The sequence below is a fragment of the Panulirus ornatus genome, chromosome 50, assembly GCF_036320965.1.
Source record: "Panulirus ornatus isolate Po-2019 chromosome 50, ASM3632096v1, whole genome shotgun sequence".
Classification (NCBI taxonomy): Eukaryota; Metazoa; Arthropoda; class Malacostraca; order Decapoda; family Palinuridae; genus Panulirus; species Panulirus ornatus.
In genome coordinates this window covers 24,649,124-24,671,836 of record NC_092273.1, presented here as the reverse complement: position 1 = coordinate 24,671,836, position 22,713 = coordinate 24,649,124, and the positions used below count along the sequence as shown (strand labels likewise).

Here is a 22,713-nt window from a genome sequence, read left to right as displayed (position 1 = left end):
CTCAGTTGCCCTGTGGCCGGCACGGCTGCATGTTGTTCTGTGGCGTACGTGTAGATTAGCGTTCAATTTCCTTGGAAAAATTATTGGTAACTTTTTTCTCTGTTTTTAGGTACTGGTAGAGGCCTATCCGTACGTCTGTTCCACGAACACTGCTCCTCCAGTCATCAGCTTAGTGGCCGATCTAGTCTTTATAGGAGTGAAGTGGCAAGAAGGATCTCCGTTACCCAGTTGGAAATGAGGCGCAACTAACCCCATAAAACTGCTGAAATGGTAAGTCTTAAACCATCATCCATTTTTACTACAGTGAGGCTAGGCAGAGGTAGGAAACTTAAGTTTCCCTCAGTCATTTTTCAGATATCGTTAGTTTTTTTTAAATGTTTGTGATTCGAACGCCGGTTTAAGTCGCCTTGATTTAAATGACTGGGTTAATTGCGATGAAAATGGGAGTTGAGCGTTATTAAAATAGTTTTTTATTAAGAATTGGGATTGCATTAAAGCACCGTTTGATTTCGTTAACAGAACAGGTGCATTGTACGGTGTAACGTATTACAGTAAATTTTATATATGGATTTATCAGTATGAAAAATGCTTTAGATTCATTAAAGAAAAAAACGTTTATGGAAAGCTTTTACGTGAAGTAATTTTTCTATATATTTCTGGACTGTAGTGCAAGTGATTTTTGAAATGATTTTTTTCCGATAAATTTAGAATTTTGGCCGATAAGTTTAAACCTAATTTGGTCAAGATTTTTACTTGAAAAAAATGATTAAAGTGCCCGAGGCCGATAGATATTTCAGGCCATCTATCGGATATTTTTTTAGGTGACTTGATAGCATTGCCTACGTAATATTTGAAATTCTTATAAGTGCATAGTGGCGATTTAAGTAAACTACGCCATTTAAACTTATGATAGTTTCGACCCGTGTGGCAGAACTTAGTATTATTTACCAGTTTATTGTCCACTTGTGTTTAAGTTTGCCTTTATTGTGGAATTTATGTACGGAACGTCGATAATTGTCATAAATGATTTATAAAGCCATTTGCTATAGTTTTGATACGGAGAGAATGAATATTTTTAATTTGGATAAAAACGGGTTTGTAGTACGGTTTTAAAGTGTATATGGAGGCTGGGAGGAAAGGTAATTGTTCCATTTGCATAAATTATGAAGAAGCGACAGCTACTGCTTGGGGTAAAGGAGTGAGGTTTGACAGCCACTGAAGTGCTGGTTCATATAACGCATGTAGGACATGTAGTCCTTGTTCTAAGCAGGTTTCGATACAGAGGTAGATCACATTTACTATACATTTCAGCGGCGGACAAACGCTGGTTTTCACACATTTCTGCTAAACGAATGGCTGTATCACTATGATATTTCAGTACACTATCCTTAACACCCAGGCCTAATTTATGGCTGACATACCACATTGCTATATGTGCTATGTGAGGAGTTTACCGAGTGATATTAAGCCTACGCCAGTCATCATATCGAAGGAGTGTGGGGTACTCTTCTAACCCTCCCTCAACACCCCACACTCGTCCGATTCTCTAACTCCTTCGATATGATGACTGGCGTAGGCTTAATATCACTCAGTAAACTTCTCACATAACACATACAGCAATGTGGTATGTTAGCCATAAATTAGGCCCGGGTGTTAAGGACAGTGTGCTGAAATATCAGTGATACAACCATTCGTTTAGCAGAAATGTGGAAAGTTATAGTAGTGAAGAATATTCATGAGTAGATGGGTATGGGAGTTTTTATTTTTGAAAATGGCTGAAGAATTTTTTTTTTTATTTACAGGAAGGAACGCTAGATTGTGGGTCATGCAAAGAGAACGTCTTGTTATCCAAGAAAGGCCACATTATTTCGAGATCTTCTTATCCAAACAAACGGACGATCGTCTGGGGGGTATCAAGAAATCTACAGTACATGTTTTCTCATTTTGAAGAGGTGCAGGAAAACATCTGTGTCGACTAGAGCACCCTATATGTTGCTTGTATGATACAGGGACGTATTCAAGGAAGTGTGATGCATCGCAGATGGGTTTTCTGGTAGGATTATGGGATGAATTATTGGGAAGTTGCACAACGCAGTGGTTTTCCTAATGATTCATAGCATAATTCTACCAGACAGCGTTTGTTTACATACGTTTTTGAATATGTGCCATGTAGGTGAGGTAGATAAGTGGTTATATTAAGAAAATTCTGTATTGTAACAGGTAAAAAAAAATCTTAATGTTAAATGTCATTGTTTAAATGTAATATTTTATATCGTGTATAAAGGTTTTTTTTTTTCCAAATGTAAACGGTGGTTTGGTTTATTGAATGTCTAGGTTTGAGCTAAAAAGGTTGTATATATGTGAGTTTTTTTTTTTGCTGTTTTATTTAAAAAATTTTTACATGGTATAAAAAAATTTGTATTTATCATTTTTCTCCGAATTACACCTCGTATGGATAAGTACATATTGTAACGAGAAAAAAAAATTAGTCAATTAAATAAAATTTTAATATATAATAAATATCCAAAAACTTTCCCCAAATGATGGTGAAAATAAAGAATATAACTTCCCATATACACTTTCGTACATCAGTAGAGACAAGATAAATATACTACGCTTGATGTAAGTACACTTGGCATCTTAGCGTTTCATTTTCCACCGATGTCCCGGAGCAACCTGTAAGTAAAAGAAAAAAATTTTAGTACATTTTCAGCATGTCATAAAAAAAAAAAACACCCTAAACAATTACCTTTTGGACATTTTTGTTCTACGAAATTGTGCATTTGTATGCACTTTATTAGTGTGTATACATATATATTAGCCATTTCCCACTGTCAGGTGGAGTCAAGAGCAGAACTAATCCTCACAAGCTTTTGGCAAATTAAAAATGGGAGGATTTCCAACTCCTTCTCCAACACGCAGAGAATACATGGCGTGGAAAGTATTCTTTCCCCCCTGTTCCTAATATATATACAAATTATGAGGAGACTAATGGAGATAGGAAAATCATGAGTTTATTAAAGACATGAATCATAGGATGACTAAACACAAATAAATCTTGGGAAGATTAATATAAATGAATTATAAAAATATCCAAATCATGAATCATAATTAGAGATCCATCAATGAGTTATGGGAAAGTAAGAATGAGTGAAAAGAAAAAAACCATGGACAGATGAGAAACGAATGAATCATGGGAAGGAGAGATACATGAACAAGTTATGCCATGCATAAAGGACTCACGGAGACAAGAAATCATACACGAAAGAATCATATCAAAAACATGATTCATGTATATGGGAGAAAAGTAATCATAGACAAACGAATAAATCATAAGTGGGTGGCAGAAGATGAATGAACGAATCATGGGGAGGGGAAAAACGTGGACGGAAAAAGCATAATTCATGGTGAGCGAGAAATAGTCGTACAAGGCGACTAAAAGGGGAGATGGAAATCCTCCCCTCTCGTTTTATTTCCCAAAAGAAGGAACAAAAGGGGGCCAAGTGAGGATGTTCCCTCTGCGGCTCAGTCCTCTGTTCTTAACGTTGCCTCACTAACGCGGGAAATGGCTAAAATATATATATATATATATATATATATATATATATATATATATATATATATATATATATATATATATATATATATATATATATATATATATATATCCCTGGGGATAGGGTAGAAAGAATACTTCCCACGCATTTCTCACGTGTCGTAGATGGCGACTAAAGGGGACGGAAGCGGGAGGCCAGAAACCCTCCCCTCCTTGTATTTTAACTTTCTAAAAGGGGAAACAGAACTCTACCTCGCTAACGCGGGAGACAGCGACAAAGCAAATTAATATATATATTATACTTTGTCGCTGTCTCCTGCGTTAGCGAGGAAGCGCAAGGAAACATACGAAAGAACGGCCCAACCCACCCACATACACATGTATATACTACATACACGTCCACACACGCACATATACATACCTATACATCAACGTATACATATATATACACACACAGACATACATATATACACATGTACATAATTCATACTATCTGCCTTTACTCGTCGCCATCCCGCCACACATGAAATGAAAACCCCCCTTCCCCCGCGTGTGCGCTAGGAAAAGACAACAAAGACCACATTCGTTCACACAGTCTAGCTGTCATGTAATAATGCACCGAAACCACAACACTCTTTCCACATCCAGGCCCCACAAAACTTTCCATGGTTTACCCCCACACGCTTCACATGCCCTGGTCCAATCCACTGACAGCACGTCGACCCCGGTATACCACATCGTTCCAATTTACTATTCCTTGCACGCCTTTTACCCTCCTGCATGTTCAGGCCCCGATCACAAAATACTTTTCACTCCATCTTTCCACCTCCGATTTGGTCTCCCACTTCTCCTCGTTCCCTCCACCTCTGAAACACACATCCTCATGGTCAATCTTTCCTCACTCATTCTCTCCATGTGAGCAAAACATTTCAAAACACCCTCTTCTGCTCTCTCAACCACACTTTTTATTACCACACATCTCTCTTACCCTTTCATTACTTACTCGATCAAACCACCTCACACCACATACTGTCGACAATCAAACATCTCATTTCCAGCACATCCACCCTCCTCCGCACAACTATCTATAGCCCACGCCTCGCAACCATACAACATTGTTGGAACCACTATTCCTTCAAACATACGTATTTTAGCTTTCCAAGAGAACGTTCTCGATTTCCACACATTTTTCAACGCTTCCAGAACTTTCGCCCCCTCCCCCACCCTATGATTCACTTTCGCTTCCATGGTTCTATCCGCTGCCAAATCCACTCTCAGATATCTAAAACTTCACTTACTCCAGTTTTTCTCCATTCAAACTTACCTCCCAATTCATTTGTCCCTCAACCCTACTGTACCTAATAACCTTGCTCTTATTCACATTAACTTTCAGCTTTCTTCTTTCACACACTTTACCAAACTCAGTCACCAGCTTCTGCAGTTTCTCACACGAATCAGCGAACACCAAGTAACATTTCCCAAGCTCTCATCCACAACAGACTGCACACTTGCCCCTCTTTCCAAAACTCTTGCATTCACCTCCGTAACAACCTCATCCATAAACAAATTAAACAACCATGGCGACATCACGCACCCCTGCCGCAAACCAACATTCACTGAGAACCAATCACTTTCCTCTCTTCCTACACGTACACATGCCTTACATCCTCGATAAAAACTTCACTGCTTCTAACAATTTACCTCCCACACCATATATTCTTAATACCTTCCACAGAGCATTTCTATCAACTCTATGATATGCCTTCTCCAGATCCATTAATGCTACATACAAATGCATTTGCTTTTCTAAGTATTTCTCACATACATTCTTCAAAGCAAACACCTGATCCACACATCCTCTACCACTTCTGAAACCACACTGCTCTTTCCCAATCTGATCATTATTCTTTTATTTTGCTTTGTCGCTGTCTCCCGCGTTAGCAAGGAAACAGACGAAAGAATGGCCCAACCCACCCACATACACATGCATATACATACACGTCCACACACGCAAATATACATACCTATACATCTCAATGTACACACAATATATACACTATATGTACAATATATACACACACAAACATATACATATATACACATATACTTAATTCATACTGTCTGCCTTTATTTATTCCCATCGCCACCTCGCCACACATGGAATAACAACCCCCTCCCCCCTATATGTGTGCGAGGTATCGCTAGGAAAAGACAACAAAGGCCCCATTCGTTCACACTCAGTCTAGCTGTCATGTAATAATGCACCGAAACCACAGCTCCCTTTCCACATCCAGGCTCCACAGAACTTTCCATGGTTTACCCCAGACGCTTCACATGCCTTGGTTCAATCCATTGGCAGCACGTCGACCCCGGTATACCACATCGTTCCAATTCACTATTCCTTGCACGCCTTTTACCCTCCTGCATGTTCAGGCCCCGATCACTCAAAATCTTTTTCACTCCATCTTTCCACCTCAAATTTGGTCTCCCACTTCTCTTCGTTCCCTCCACCTCTGACACACACATTCTCTTGGTCAATCTTTCCTCGCTCAATTCTCCATGTGACCAAATCATTTCAAAACACCCTCTTCTGCTCTCTCAACCACACTTTTTATTGCCACACATCTCTCTTACCCTTCCTTACATTACTTACTCGATCAAACCATTTCACACCACATATTGTCCTCAAACATCTCATCTCCAGCACATCCACCCTCCTCCGCACAACTATCTATAGCCCACGCCTCGCAACCATACAACATTGTTGGAACCACTATTCCTTCAAACATACGTATTTTTGCTTTCCAAGATAACTTTCTCGATTTCCACACATTTTTCAACGCTTCCAGAACTTTCGCCCCCTCCCCCACCCTATGATTCACTTTCACTTCCATGGTTCCATCCGCTGCCAAATCCACTCCCAGATACCTAAAGCACTTCACTTCCTCCAATTTTTCTCCATTCAAACTTACCTCCCAATTGACTTGACCCTCAACCCTACTGTACCTAATAACCTTGCTCTTATTCACATTAACTTTCAGCTTTCTTCTTTCACACACTTTACCGAACTCAGTCACCAGCTTCTGCAGTTTCTCACACGAATCAGCGAACACCAAGTAACATTTCCCAAGCTCTCATCCACAACAGACTGCACACTTGCCCCTCTTTCCAAAACTCTTGCATTCACCTCCCTAACAACCCCATCCATAAACAAATTAAACAACCATGGAGACATCACGCACCCCTGCCGCAAACCAACATTCACTGAGAATCAATCACTTTCCTATCTTCCTATACGTACACATACCTTACATTCTCGATAAAAACTTCACTGCTTCTAACAAGCTACCTTCCACAGAGCATCTCTATCAACTCTATCATATGCCTTCTCCAGATCCATAAATGCTACATACAAATCCATTTGCTTTTCTAAGTATTTCTCACATACATTCTTCAAAGCAAACACCTGATCCACACATCCTCTACCACTTCTGAAACCACACTGCTCTTTCCCAATCTGATTATTTTTTTTTTTATTTTGCTTTGTCGCTGTCTCCCGCGTTTAGCGAGGTAGAGCAAGGAAACAGACGAAAGAATGGCCCAACCCACCCACATACACATGTATATACATACACGTCCACACACGCAAATATACATACCTATACATCTCAATGTACACACATATATATATACACACAGACATATACATATATACACATGTACATAATTCATACTGTCTGCCTTTATTTATTCCCATCGTCACCTCGCCACACATGGAATAACAATCCCCTCATGTGTGCGAGATAGCGCTAGGAAAAGACAATAAAGGCCCCATTCGTTCACACTCAGTCTCTGGCTGTCATGTAATAATGCACCGAAACCACAGCTCCTTTTCCACATCCAGGCCCCACAGAACTTTCCATGGTTTACCCCAGACGCTTCACATGCCATGGTTCAATCCATTGACAGCACGTCGACCCTGGTATACCACATCGTTCCAATTCACTCTATTCCTTGCACGCCTTTCACCCTCCTGCATGTTCAGGCCCCGATCACTCAAAATCTTTTCCACTCCATCTTTCCACCTCCAATTTGGTCTCCCACTTCTCCTCGTTCCCTCCAACTCTAACACATATATCCTCTTGGTCAATCTTTCCTCGCTCATTTTCTCCATGTGACCAAACCATTTCAAAACATCCTCTTCTGCTCTCTCAACCACACTTTTTTATTGCCTCATCTCTCTTACCCTTACATTACTTACTCGATCAAACCACTTCACACTACATATTGTCCTCAAACATCTCATTTCCAGCACATCCACCCTCCTCCGCACAACTCTATCCATAACCCACGCCTCGCAACCATGCAACATTGTTGGAACCACTATTCCTTCAAACATACCCATTTTTGCTTTCCGAGATAATGTTCTCGACTTCCAAACATTCTTCAAGGCTCCCAGAATTTTCGCCCCCCTCCCCCACCCTATGATTCACTTCCGCTGCCAAATCCACTCCCAGATATCTAAAACACTTTACTTCCTACAGTTTTTCTCCATTCAAACTTACTTCCAATTGACTTGACCCTCAACCCTACTGTACCTAATAACCTTGCTCTTATTCACATTTACTCAACTTTCTTTCACATACTTTACCAAACTCAGTCACCAGCTTCTGCAGTTTTCTCACATGAATCAGCCACCAGCGCTGTATCATCAGCGAATAACTGACTCACTTCCCAAGCTCTCTCATCCACAACAGACTGCATACTTGCCCCTCTTTCCAAAACTCTTGCATTCACCTCCCTAACAACCCCATCCACAAACAAATTAAACAACCATGGAGACATCACGCACCCCTGCCGCAAACCAACATTCACTGAAAACCAATCACTTTCCTACCTTCCTATACGTACACATACCTTACATTCTCGATAAAAACTTCACTGCTTCTAACAATCTACCTTCCACAGAGCATCTCTATCAACTCTATCATATGCCTTCTCCAGATCCATAAATGCTACATACAAATCCATTTGCTTTTCTAAGTATTTCTCACATACATTCTCAAAGCAAACACCTGATCCACACATCCTCTACCACTTCTGAAACCTCACTGCTCTTCCCCAATCTGATGCTCTGTACATGTCTTCACCCTCTCAATCATTACCCTCCCATAGAATTTACCAGGAAGACTCAACAAACTTACACCTCTGCAACTTAAGCACTCACTCTTATCCCCTTTGCCTATGTACAATGGCACTATGAAAGCATTCCGCCAATCCTCAGGCACCTCACCATGAATCATACATACATTAAATAACCTTACCAACCAGTCAACAATACAGTCACCCCCTTTTTTAATAAATTCCACTGCAATACCATCCAAACCTGCTGCCTTGCCGGCTTTCATCTTCTCTGTTTACCAAATCATTTTCCCTAACCTTCTCACTTTGCACAGCACTTCGACCAAACACCCTATATCTGCCACTATCATCAAACACATTCAACAAACCTTCAAAATACTCACTCCATCTTCTCACATCACCACTACTTATCACCTCCCCATTAGCCCCTTTCACTGAAGTTCTCATTTGCTCCCTTGCCTTACGCACTTTATTTACCTCCTTCCAAAACATCTTTTTATTCTCCCTAAAATTCAATGATAATCTCTCACCCCAACTCTCCTTTGCCCTCTTTCACCTCTAGCACCTTTCTCGACCTCCTGCCTCTTTTATACATCTCCCACTCATTTGCATTTTTTCCCTGCAAAAATCGTCCAAATGCCTCTTCTCTTTCACTAACAATCTTACTTCATTCCACCACTCACTACCCTTTCTAATCAACCCACCTTCCACGCTTCTCATGCCACAAGCATCTTTTGCGCAAGCCATCACTGCTTCCCTAAATACATCCCATTCCTCCCCCACTCCCCTTACCTCCTTTGTTCTCACCTTTTTCCATTCTGTACCCAGTCTCTCCTGGTACTTCCTCACACAAGTCTCCTTCCCAAGCTCGCTCACTCTCACCACTCTTTTCACCCCAACATTCTCTCTTTTTTGAAAACCCCTACAAATCTTCACCTTCGCCTCCACAAGACAATGATCAGACATCCCTCCAGTTGCACCTCTCAGCACATTAACATCCAAAAGTCTCTTACGCGCCTATCAACACAATCCAATAACGCTCTCTGGCCATCTCTCCTACTTACATACGTATATCTCGCTTTTTAAACCAGGTATTCCCAATCACCAGTCCTTTTTCAGCACAAATCTACAAGCTCTTCACAATTTGCATTTACAACACTGAACACCCCATGTATACCAATTATTCCCTCAACTGCCACATTACTCACCTTTGCATTCAAATCACCCATCGCTATAACCCGGTCTTGTGCATCAAAACCACAAACACTCATTCAGCTGCTCCCAAAACACTTGCCTCTCATGATCTTTCTCATGCCCAGGTACATATGCACCAATAATCACCCATCTCTCCAACTTTCAGTTTTACCCGTATCATTCTAGAATTTACTTTCTTACACTATCACATACTCCCACAACTCCTGTTTCAGGAGCAGTGCTACTCCTTCCGTTGCTCTTGTCCTCTCACTAACCCCTGACTTTACTCCCAAGACATTCCCAAACCACTCTTCCCCTTTACCCTTGAGCTTCGTTTCACTCAGAGCCAAAACATCCAGGTTCCTTTCCTCAAACATACTACCTATCTCTCCTTTTTTCTAATCTTGGTTACATCCACACACATTTAGATACCCCAATCTGAGCCTTCGAGGAGGATAAGCACTCCCCGCGTGACTCCTGTTTCCCCTTTTAGAAAGTCAAAATACAAGGAGGGGAGGGTTTCTGGCCCCCCGCTCCCGTCCCCTTTAGTCGCCTTCTACGACACGTGAGGAATGCGTGAGAAGTATCCGACTCGTAGGAGTGGATAAACAGCTGGGTTGACTGTGGACCAACTGCCGCATCCAGGATTCAAACCTATGTGATCGTATATATATCCTCGCCTAACACGACATCGGGAAGCTAGCCAATTAGAACGAGTCTACAAAACCTTGCCGATACCCTAAAGTAATGATACCCTAAAGTAATTCCATAATAAACTTACTAAGGCAACTATATGGGCGTGTTGTGCTCCTCGCCCGCCGTGTACAGTGGCCACGACGCTGATTGGAAGTCCACATGGCCACTAATCCGATCGGAAGTCCGCATGGCCACGACGGCGATTGGAAGTCCATATGGCTACGAAGGCGATTGGAAGTCCATATGGCTACGAAGGCGATTGGAAGTCCATATGGCCACTGATCCGATCGGAAATCCGTATGGCCACTATGTCGATTGGAAGTCCGTGTGGCCACAACATACTGGGAGTCCATATGGCCACCACGGCGATTGGGGATTGTAGTAGTAGCGTTGACTGACGACGATTGGCGAATATATGTCTCATCCAATCATCGACCAAGTCTATGAAGAAATAGATTATTATACAACTGAATACCACTGTAAATGATTAGGAGACAAGTTTTGCTTCTGAAGAACCTGTCAAAAAAAAAAAATCCAGCACTTAATTTACAATTTAAAACTGTAAAAAATGCATTGAGATCTTAAAATGAACTGGGCTTATAAATTAGGCACAAGATACTAATTCCGAAAATCCACAAAAGCTACACTAACCCTTCGTGAATTGGTTATAGAATCAATTTCTAAAAACCAATAGAAATAAACTTATGAAGATATACAAATATACAACACATGAGATCTTGCCTAAACACCAGCCGGTCAGCAACTGAGAGACGGCGCTGAGCGGGACCCCTCCCGCAACACAGTTGCCAGATATAAAAATATTTTTAACTTCATGTAATCATACGGATGTAAATTGAGCATTACTTTTACTCTAGGTAATATTTTCCATGCTGAAAAATTATGATATATATTTAGATTTTAAAAATTCATTTGAATGATGCTTTGAATAAGACATTTTCAATAACTTTGGATACGCGGTGGGCACACTAAATTGGTAAATGCTGGGCAATTTTGAACTGGGTTTTAATTACAGTAAATTAACCAGCTATGCTTGTATTTAGCAAGTTCTATCTACAGCGAATTTAGAGACTAATTACGTTTCGATGACCACACAAAGGACTGATAGATAAAAATGTATATAATTGCTGAAATCATGATGTAAATATGACACAAACTTGCGAATGACCCTGTTAGGTAATTTCTGAGATTGAAAGGACGCGTCATTCTATATATCTAATTTTTGATATATGTATTAGTTTTATTTTTCTATGTAGAACAATATAGTGCAGTTGCGCCTGGCAATGTATCAGTCAAAAATTTAAATGATATGAAATAGAATTCCTCTAATTATTGACCACAAACGAAGTCCAGTGTAAACCTTGAGAGGAAAATCTATTTTTTCAATATATAATTCAGACTATTAAGATTCTTCGTTTAGTTATTTTATTTCATACGAACAAAGGAATGATGTAATAACCAGCATCTGCAAAAGCATTCAGTACGATTAATGACGTTAATATAAATGACCCAAGATAAGCTAAAATCCAAAAAGCCCAACGTACAGGGGTAAAAAAAAAGATATTTTTTCGTGTGTTTAAATTTTCCCCAGGCGTTCGGTACAATGCCTTTAGGGGGGGGGGAAAAAAACAAAGGCCCCATTCGTTCACACTCAGTCTCAGCTGTCATGTATAAACACCGAAACCACAGCTCCCTTTCCCCATTTCCCGGCCCCCCAACTTTCCATGGTTTACCCCAACGCTTCACATGCCCTGGGTTTAACCCCCTTTACAACACGTCGACCTAGTATACTATATTGTTTTAGTTCCTCTATTCCTTGCAAGCCTTTCACCCCCCTGCATTTCAGGCCCCGATCACCTCAAAAAACTTTTTCTCTCCATCCCTCCAAATTTTTAATTTTGGTTTCCCACTTCTCCTCGTTCCCTTCCCCCTCCGACACATATACCTCTTTTTTTCAATCTTTCCTCGTTCATTCTCTCCATGGACCAAACCCCTTTCAAAACACCCCCTTCTTTTTTTTCCCCAACCAAAACCTTTTTTTTTTCCCCATCTCTCTTACCCTTACCCTTACTTACTCGATTTTAAAAAACCCCTTTTACCACAATTTTCCTCAAACATTTCATTTCCAACACAATTCCCCCCCCCTCCCACAACCTAAACCATAACCCAGCCTAAAAACCAAAAAACATTGTTGGAACCAAAATAAATTTCCCCAAACATAAACCCAATTTTTTCTTTCCAGAAAATGTTTTCCGCCCTTTCCCAAAAATTCTTCAAGGGTTTCCCCGAATTTTGGGCCCCCCTCCCCCCACCCCTTATGGTTCCATTTCCCGCCAAACCCCCTCCCAGATACCCAAAACACTTTACTTCCTCAGTTTTTTTTCCATTCAAACTTACCCCCCAATTATTTTTCCCCCCAACCCTACGTACCTAATAACCTTGGGTCTTATTTACATTTACCTTTAACCTTTTTTTCACAACTTTTCCAAACTTCAGTCAACCCCTTCTGCATTTTCACCCGAAACAGCCACCAGCGTTTATCATCAGCAAAAACTGACCACTTTCCCCAACCCTTTCATCCCAAAAGACTGGGTTTCTTTTTCCCTCTTTCCAAAACCTTGCATTCACCTCCCTAACAACCCCATCCAAAACAAATTAAACAACCATGGGGACATCACCACCCCGCCGCAAACCAACATTAAAAGGAAAAAACCCAAACACTTTCCTCCTTTCCCATCTAAAACATAACCCTTTCATTCCCCGATTTAAAAAATTTTTCTCTTCTCAATTTTCCCTCCCACAAACCCTATTTCTTAATACCTTTCCCCCAGAGCATCTCTATCCCTATCATAGGGCCCTTTTTCCCGATCCATAAATGCTTCATCAAATCCATTTGTTTTTCCCAAATATTTTTTCACATACATTCTTCCCAAAGGGAAACACCCGATCCACACCCTCCTCTTCCAAATTCTGAAAAACCCACTGCTCTTCCCCAATCTGATGCTCTGTAATGCCCTTTACCCTCCAATCAAAATTTCCCTCCCATAAATTTACCCCGGAAACTCAACAAATTTACCAAATTTTGAATTTAACATTTACTTTTATTTCCCCTTTGCCTTTTTTTTAAAAGGCACTATGAAAGCATTCCGCCAATCCTCAGGCACCTCACCATGAATCATACATACATTAAATAACCTTACCAACCAGTCAACAATACAGTCACCCCCTTTTTTAATAAATTCCACTGCAATACCATCCAAACCTGCTGCCTTGCCGGCTTTCATCTTCTCTGTTTACCAAATCATTTTCCCTAACCTTCTCACTTTGCACAGCACTTCGACCAAACACCCTATATCTGCCACTATCATCAAACACATTCAACAAACCTTCAAAATACTCACTCCATCTTCTCACATCACCACTACTTATCACCTCCCCATTAGCCCCTTTCACTGAAGTTCTCATTTGCTTCCTTGTCTTACGCACTTTATTTACCTCCTTCCAAAACATCTTTTTATTCTCCCTAAAATTCAATGATAATCTCTCACCCCAACTCTCCTTTGCCCTCTTTCACCTCTTGCACCTTTCTCGACCTCCTGCCTCTTTTATACATCTCCCACTCATTTGCATTTTTTCCCTGCAAAAATCGTCCAAATGCCTCTTCTCTTTCACTAACAATCTTACTTCATTCCACCACTCACTACCCCTTCTAATCAACCCACCTTCCACGCTTATGCCACAAGCATCTTTTGCGCAAGCCATCACTGCTTCCCTAAATACATCCCATTCCTCCCCCACTCCCCTTACCTCCTTTGTTCTCACCTTTTTCCATTCTGTACTCAGTCTCTCCTGGTACTTCCTCACACAAGTCTCCTTCCCAAGCTCGCTCACTCTCACCACTCTTTTCACCCCAACATTCTCTCTTTTTTGAAAACCCCTACAAATCTTCACCTTCGCCTCCACAAGAAAATGATCAGACATCCCTCCAGTTGCACCTCTCAGCACATTAACATCCAAAAGTCTCTTACGCGCCTATCAACACAATCCAATAACGCTCTCTGGCCATCTCTCCTACTTACGGATATCTCGCTTTTTAAACCAGGTATTCCCAATCACCAGTCCTTTTTCAGCACAAATCTACAAGCTCTTCACAATTTGCATTTACAACACTGAACACCCCATGTATACCAATTATTCCCTCAACTGCCACATTACTCACCTTTGCATTCAAATCACCCATCGCTATAACCCGGTCTTGTGCATCAAAACCACAAACACTCATTCAGCTGCTCCCAAAACACTTGCCTCTCATGATCTTTCTCATGCCCAGGTACATATGCACCAATAATCACCCATCTCTCCAACTTTCAGTTTTACCCGTATCAATGTAGAATTTACTTTCTTACACTATCACATACTCCCACAACTCCTGTTTCAGGAGCAGTGCTACTCCTTCCGTTGCTCTTGTCCTCTCACTAACCCCTGACTTTACTCCCAAGACATTCCCAAACCACTCTTCCCCTTTACCCTTGAGCTTCGTTTCACTCAGAGCCAAAACATCCAGGTTCCTTTCCTCAAACATACTACCTATCTCTCCTTTTTTCTAATCTTGGTTACATCCACACACATTTAGATACCCCAATCTGAGCCTTCGAGGATGATAAGCACTCCCCGCGTGACTCCTGTTTCCCCTTTTAGAAAGTCAAAATACAAGGAGGGGAGGGTTTCTGGCCCCCCGCTCCCGTCCCCTTTAGTCGCCTTCTACGACACGTGAGGAATGCGTGAGAAGTATCCGACTCGTAGGAGTGGATAAACAGCTGGGTTGACTGTGGACCAACTGCCGCATCCAGGATTCAAACCTATGTGCTCGTATATATATATCCTCGCCTAACACATCGGGAAGCTAGCCAATTAGAACGAGTCTACAAAACCTTGCCGATACCCTAAAGTAAAGATACCCTAAAGTAATTCCATAATAAACTTACTAAGGCAACTATATGGGTGTGTTGTGCTCCTCGCCCGCCGTGTACAGTGGCCACGACGCTGATTGGAAGTCCACATGGCCACTAATCCGATCGGAAGTCCGCATGGCCACGACGGCGATTGGAAGTCCATATGGCTACGAAGGCGATTGGAAGTCCATATGGCCACTGATCCGATCGGAAATCCGTATGGCCACTATGTCGATTGGAAGTCCGTGTGGCCACAACAAACTGGGAGTCCATATGGCCACCACGACGATTGGGGATTGTAGTAGTAGCGTTGACTGACGATTGGCGAATATATGTCTCATCCAATCATCGACCAAGTCTATGAAGAAATAGATTATTATACAACTGAATACCACTGTAAATGATTAGGAGACAAGTTTTGCTTCTGAAGAACCTGTCAAAAAAAAAAAATCCAGCACTTAATTTACAATTTAAAACTAAAAAATGCATTGAGATCTTAAAATGAACTGGGCTTATAAATTAGGCACAAGATACTAATTCCGAAAATCCACAAAAGCTACACTAACCCTTCGTGAATTGGTTATAGAATCAATTTCTAAAAACCAATAGAAATAAACTTATGAAGATATACAAATATACAACACATGAGATCTTACCTTAACACCAGCCGGTCAGCAACTGAGCGACGGGCTGAGCGGGACCCCTCCCGCAACACAGTTGCCAGATATAAAAATATTTTTAACTTCATGTAATCATACGGATGTAAATTGAGCATTACTTTTACTCTAGGTAATATTTTCCATGCTGAAAAATTATGATATATATTTAGATTTTAAAAATTCATTTGAATGATGCTTTAAATAAGACATTTTCAATAACTTTGGATACGCGGTGGGCACACTAAATTGGTAAATGCTGGGCAATTTTGAACTGGGTTTTAATTACAGTAAATTAACCAGCTATGCTTGTATTTAGCAAGTTCTATCTACAGCAAATTTAGAGACTAATTACGTTTCGATGACCACACAAAGGACTGATAGATAAAAATGTATATAATTGCTGAAATCATGATGTAAATATGACACAAACTTGCGAATGACCCTGTTAGTTAATTTCTGAGATTGAAAGGACGCGTCATTCTATATATCTAATTTTTGATATATGTATTAGTTTTATTTTTCTATGTAGAACAATATAGTGCAGTTGCGCCTGGCAATGTATCAGTCAAAAATTTAAATATGAAATAGAATTCCTCTAATTATTGACCACAAACGAAGTCCAGTGTAAACCTTGAGAGGAAAATCTATTTTTTCAGTATATAATTCAGACTATTAAGATTCTTCGTTTAGTTATTTCATTTCAAACGAACAAAGGAATGATGTAATAACCAGCATCTGCAAAAGCATTCAGTACGATTAATGACGTTAATATAAATGACCCAAGATATGCTAAGTATCAAATGCCTCAACGTACAGGGGTAAAAATAGATATTTTTTCGTGTGTTTAAATTTCTCAGGCGTCGGTACAAGTGCCTTTAGGTAAAGACAACAAAGGCCCCATTCGTTCACACTCAGTCTCTAGCTGTCATGTATAATGCACCGAAACCACAGCTCCCTTTCCACATCCAGGCCCCACACAACTTTCCATGGTTTACCCCAGACGCTTCACATGCCCTGGTTCAACCCATTGACAACACGTCGACCTCAGTATACTATATTGTTCCAGTTCACTCTATTCCTTGCACGCCTTTCACCCTCCTGCATATTCGGGTCCCGATCACTCAAAATCTTTTTCTCTCCATCCCTCCACCTCCAATTTGGTTTCCCACTTCTCCTCGTTCCCTCCACCTCCGACACATATATCCTCTTTGTCAATCTTTCCTCGTTCATTCTCTCCATGTGACCAAACCATTTCAATACACCCTCTTCTTCTCTCTCAACCACACTCTTTTTATTTCCACACATCTCGCTTACCCTTTCATTACTTACTCGATCAAAATACCTCACTCCACACACTGTCCTCAAACATTTCATTTCCAACACATCCACCCTCCTCCACACAAGCCTATCTATAGCCCATGCCTAAAAACCATATAACGTTGTTGGAACCACTATTCCTACAAACATACCAACTTTTGCTCTCCCAGATAATGTTTTCGCCTTCCACACATTCTTCAACGCTCCCAGAACCTTTGCCCTCTTCCTACCCTGTGGCTCACTTCCGCTTCCATGGTTCCATCCGCTGCCAAATCCACTCCCAGATACCTAAAACACTTCACTTCCTCTAGTTTTTCTCCATTCAAACTTACCTCCCAATTCATTTGTCCCTCAACCCTACTGTACCTAATAACCTTGCTCTTATTCACATTTACTCTCAGCTTTCTTCTTTCACACACTTTACCAACTGCAGTCAACAACTTCTGCAGTTTCTCACCCGAAACAGCCACCAGCGTTGTATCATCAGCAAACAACAAGTGACTCACTTCCCAAGCCCTTTCATCCACAACAGACTGCTTACTTGTTCCTCTCTCCAAAACTCTTGCATTCACCTCCCTAACAACCTCATCCATAAACAAATTAAACAACCATGGAGACATCACACACCCCTGCCGCAAACCAACATTAACTGGGAACCAATCACTTTCCTCTCTTCCTACTCATACACATGGCTTACATCCTTGATTAAAAACTTTTAACTACTTCTGGCAACTTACCTCCTACACCATATACTCTTAATACCTTCCACAGAGCATCTCTATCTGCACTATCATATGCCTTTTCCAGATCCATAAATGCTGCATGCAAATCCATCTGTTTTTCTTAGTATTTCTCACATACATTCTTCAAAGCAAACATCTGATCCACACATCCTCTACCACTTCTGAAACCACACTGCTCTTCCCCAATCTGATGCTCTGTACATGTCTTCACCCTCTCAATCAATACCCTCCCATATAATTTCCCAGGAATACTCAACAAACTTATACCTCTGTAATTTGAACATTCATCTTTATCCCCTTTGCCTTTGTATAATGGCACTATGCATACATTCTGTCTATCCTCAGGCACCTCACCATGAACCAGGCATACACTGAATATCCTTACCAACCATTCCACAACACAGTCACCCCCTTTTTGATAAATTCTACTGCAATATCATCCTAACCCGCCGCCTTGCCGGCTTTCATTTTCCGCAAAACTTTCGCTACCTCTTCTCTGTTTACCAAACCATTCTCCCTGACCCTCTCACTCTGCACACCACCTTGACCAGAACACCCTACATCTGCAACTCTACCATCAAACACATTGAACAGACCTTCAAAATACTCACTCCATCTCCTCACTTCACCACTACTTGTTATTACCTCCTCATTAGCCCCCTTCACTGATGTTCCCATTTGTTATCTTGTCTTACACACTTACTCACTTTATTTACACACTCACACTTGATTGCCGTTTCCCGTGTCAGCAAGGTAGCACCAGGAAACAGACAAAGAACCCATCTGCTCATATACACATACATATACATAAATGCCCATACACATACATACACATATCCATATCAACATATACACATAAACAGATATATACATATATACACATGTACATATTCATACTTGCTTCCCTTCAATTGATTCCCAGCACTACCCCACCCCACAGGAAACAACATTGCTACCCCCTGCTTCAGCGAGATAGCGCCAAAAAGACAGTCTCCAGCTGTCATGTGTAACGCATCGAAACACAGCTCCCTATCCACATCCAGGCCCCACAGACCTTTCTATGGTTTATGCCAGACATTTCACATGCCCTGGCTCAGTCCACTGACACCACGTCGACCCCATATAACACATCTTTCCAATTCACTACATTCCTTGCACGCCTCTCACCCTCCTGCATGTTCAGGCTCCAATCGTTCAAAATCTTTTTCACTCCATCCTTCCAACTCCAATTTGGTCTCCAGCTTCTCCTTGTTCCCTCTACCTCAGCCAAATATATCCTCTTTGTCAACCTTCCCTCACTCATTTTCTCCATATGCCCGAACCATTTCAACGCACCCTCTTCTGCTCTCTCAACCACACTTTTTTTATTTCCGTACATCTATCTTATCCTTTCATTACTTACTCGATCAAACCACCTCACACCACATATTGTCCTCAGACATTTAATTTCCAGCACATCCACTGTCCTCTGTACAACCCTATCTATTGCCCATGCCTCGCAACAATATAATAATGTTGGAAATACTATTCCTTCAAACATACCCAGACCTACGCCTCCTCCCTCACCCTGTGACTCACTTCCGCTTCCATGGTTCCATTCGCTACCAAGTCCACTCCCAGATGTCTAAAACACTTCACTTCCTCCAATTTTTCTCCATTGAAAGTTACATCCCAACTAACTTGTCCCTCATCTTTACTAAGCCTAATAACCTTGCTCTTATTCACATATACTCTCAACTTTCTCCTTTCACACACTTTTCTAAATTCAGTCACCAACCTCTGCAGTTTCTCACTTGAATCAGCCACCAGTGCTGTACCATTGGCGAACAGCGACTGACTCACTTCCCAAGCCTTCTCATCCCCAACCGACAGCATACTTGCCCCTCTCTCCAAAACTCTTGCAATTATCTCCTTAATCACCCCATCCATAAATAAATCAAACAATCATGGAAACATCACACACAACTGTCACAGACCGACCTTCAGTAGGAGCCAATCACTCTCTTCTTACTTGTACAGATGCCTTACATCCTTGATTTAAACTTATCACTGCTTCTAGAAGCTTACCTCCCACACCATATACTCTTAAGACCTTCCACAAACCATCTCTATCAACCTTATCATATGCTTTGTCCAGATACATAAATGCCACATACCAATCCATCTGTTTTTCTAAATTTTTCTCACACACATTCGTCAAAGCAAACACCTGATCCACACATCCTCTACCACTTCGGAAACCACGTTGCTCCTTGCTAATCTGATGCTCTGTACATGCCTTCACCCTCTCAATCGATACCCTCCCATACAGTTTTCCAGGAATACTCAACAAACTTATGCCTCTGTAGTTTGAACACTCACCTTTATCACCTTTGCCTTTGTACATGCATTCTGCATTTTTAGCCTCAAAAATATGCGACCATTACATTATCTATATTTGGAAAATGGATTTGCTTTAAAGTCATATATGTCCATTTAAAAAAAATATAGTCGAAATATTGTTGTGGAACTATTTACCCGTGTTATTAAGCATTGAAATAATTGTATGTTTGTATATGGAACCAAATATCACATTCTAGATTCCTCTCTTCTACAAAAAGATTCCTCCCACTTAATCTCCTCCTTGCTTTAACATTCCACTTCCTTCATATGGTATTGCAAAGTGTTCTATCAATGCTTGAAGGATTTCTTGTATAATTTATTTCCCTATACTTATAGCCATTATTTCATCACAGAGAGAAAAAAGTCTGCAACAAAAGTTTACTTGCCTTCTTTCTTTAAACATAACACTGCTATCTACTTTCACAATATGTTTCCTTTTACTATTCCTTCTTTGATGAATAAATCCCTGCACTCTTAGCGGGCCTTGAATGGCGTTGGCACAAACATATCTGCACCAGGCTTTTTTTACACTTGTCTTGGATGGAATAGGACAAGGAAAGTGACTTCACATCAGTTTTACTTAAGGTTTACCAAAGTGATATCTTGGTGTTTGATTGATCATGTTAAATCTCTAAACCAGTTTTAGCTTCTGACCAGTCTTCACTTAGGACATATTGAAGTGCTTAGCAGTGACAGTCTAACTACTGAAACACAGTGCTCTTTCTTACACACTTAACATAGCTAATAAGCATATCATATTCATACTTACACAGCTCAGCTAATAAGCACAACACATTCATAAGAACTCTCATTTTGTGATTGCACCTCACAATGCAAGCTGGTTATTTTTTACTTTCTCACTACAGTCACTTAATCAGGCTGCTGTTTGTAGATGTATGTTGTGTTTCTTTAACAAAACCATAAGAAAAGTTTGTTCCAGTCATTATCACATCCATCAAATCACCATCAAAATACTCTAAGAAACAGTGTACTTCCTCAGAATTCTTTGTCGCAAAACAAGCTCCTGTTATCCTTGAAGTACTCCTCTTAAAAATCATGCTGGAATGAAGTTGACAACATCTGTTCATGCTCATGATGCAAAGGGCTGACAATGACAACTTCCTTCTGCCACCACCAAACCATCTCACACTAGATCTGGAATCATGTTCAATGTCATTACTGGCAATGTCATACTCTTCTTCCACTGCTTTCATTTTTCCACATTTTCATGAAAACTAAGACCACTTGATTCACTATAATTCTCCTCTAACATGTCTTAGTTAGGCATATCTAATAAATCCACATCATACTTTAAGTTCTCTCGCTCGGATTGCATGTGGCATGCTTTTTGACAGTGTAATGGTTACTGGCCTCTCAATTTGAAAAATCATGAACTAAAATGTATATATGTCCTCTGAGGTGCCAGTAAGTTAATTCTGACCAATCAACACCCCTTCTCCCAGAAAAAGAAGTTTTTTAAAATGTGGTCCTGCATATGGCATTCTTACAGTCAATTCCCTGAAGTAAAGCGTCTTATTATTATTATTATTATTATTACTATTATTTTGCTTTGTCGCTGTCTCGCGCGTTAGCGAGGTAGCGCAAGGAAACAGAAGAAAGAATGGCCCAACCCACCCACATAAACATGTATATACATACACGTCCACACATGCAAATATACATACCTATACATCTCAGTGTACACATAAGTATACACACAGACATATACATGTATACACATGTACATAATTCATACTGTCTGCCTTTTATTTATTCCCATCGCCACCTCGCCACACATGGAATAACAACCCCCTTCCCCCTCATGTGTGCGAGGTAGCGTAGGAAAAGACAACAAAGGCCCCATTCGTTCACACTCAGTCTCTAGCTGTCATGTATAATGCACTGAAACCACAGCTCCCTTTCCACATCCAGGCCCCACAGAACTTTCCATGGTTTACCCCAGATGCTTCACATGCCCTGGTTCAATCCACTGACAGCAAGTCGACCCCGGTATACCACATCGTTCCAATTCACTCTATTCCTTGCACGCCTTT

At 40.8% G+C, this 22,713-nt stretch overlaps 1 protein-coding gene and 1 long non-coding RNA gene across 4 annotated transcripts in view; one reads left to right on the top strand and one right to left on the bottom strand.

The window, feature by feature from the left end:
• The first annotated feature begins 3 nt into the window (after positions 1-3).
• Positions 4-2,283, top strand: LOC139764674 (uncharacterized). The gene is made up of 2 exons (XR_011716447.1): positions 4-270; positions 1,803-2,283. It is a non-coding gene; the product is annotated as an uncharacterized lncRNA (long non-coding RNA).
• A 123-nt stretch (positions 2,284-2,406) lies between these two features.
• LOC139764672 (protein O-linked-mannose beta-1,4-N-acetylglucosaminyltransferase 2-like) overlaps positions 2,407-22,713 on the bottom strand; it is a 79,148-nt gene continuing 58,841 nt past the window's right edge. Inside the window, exons 1-3 of one of the 3 annotated variants that reach the window (XR_011716445.1) lie at positions 11,240-11,357; positions 10,674-11,029; positions 2,415-2,676 (exon numbers count right to left, since the gene is read on the bottom strand). The gene's annotated coding sequence lies outside the window, so the exon portion shown is untranslated. Of the gene's footprint in view, positions 2,677-10,673; positions 11,030-11,239; positions 11,358-22,713 lie in introns of those variants that run through there. The other 2 variants (XR_011716444.1, XR_011716446.1) reach the window with 2 other exon arrangements.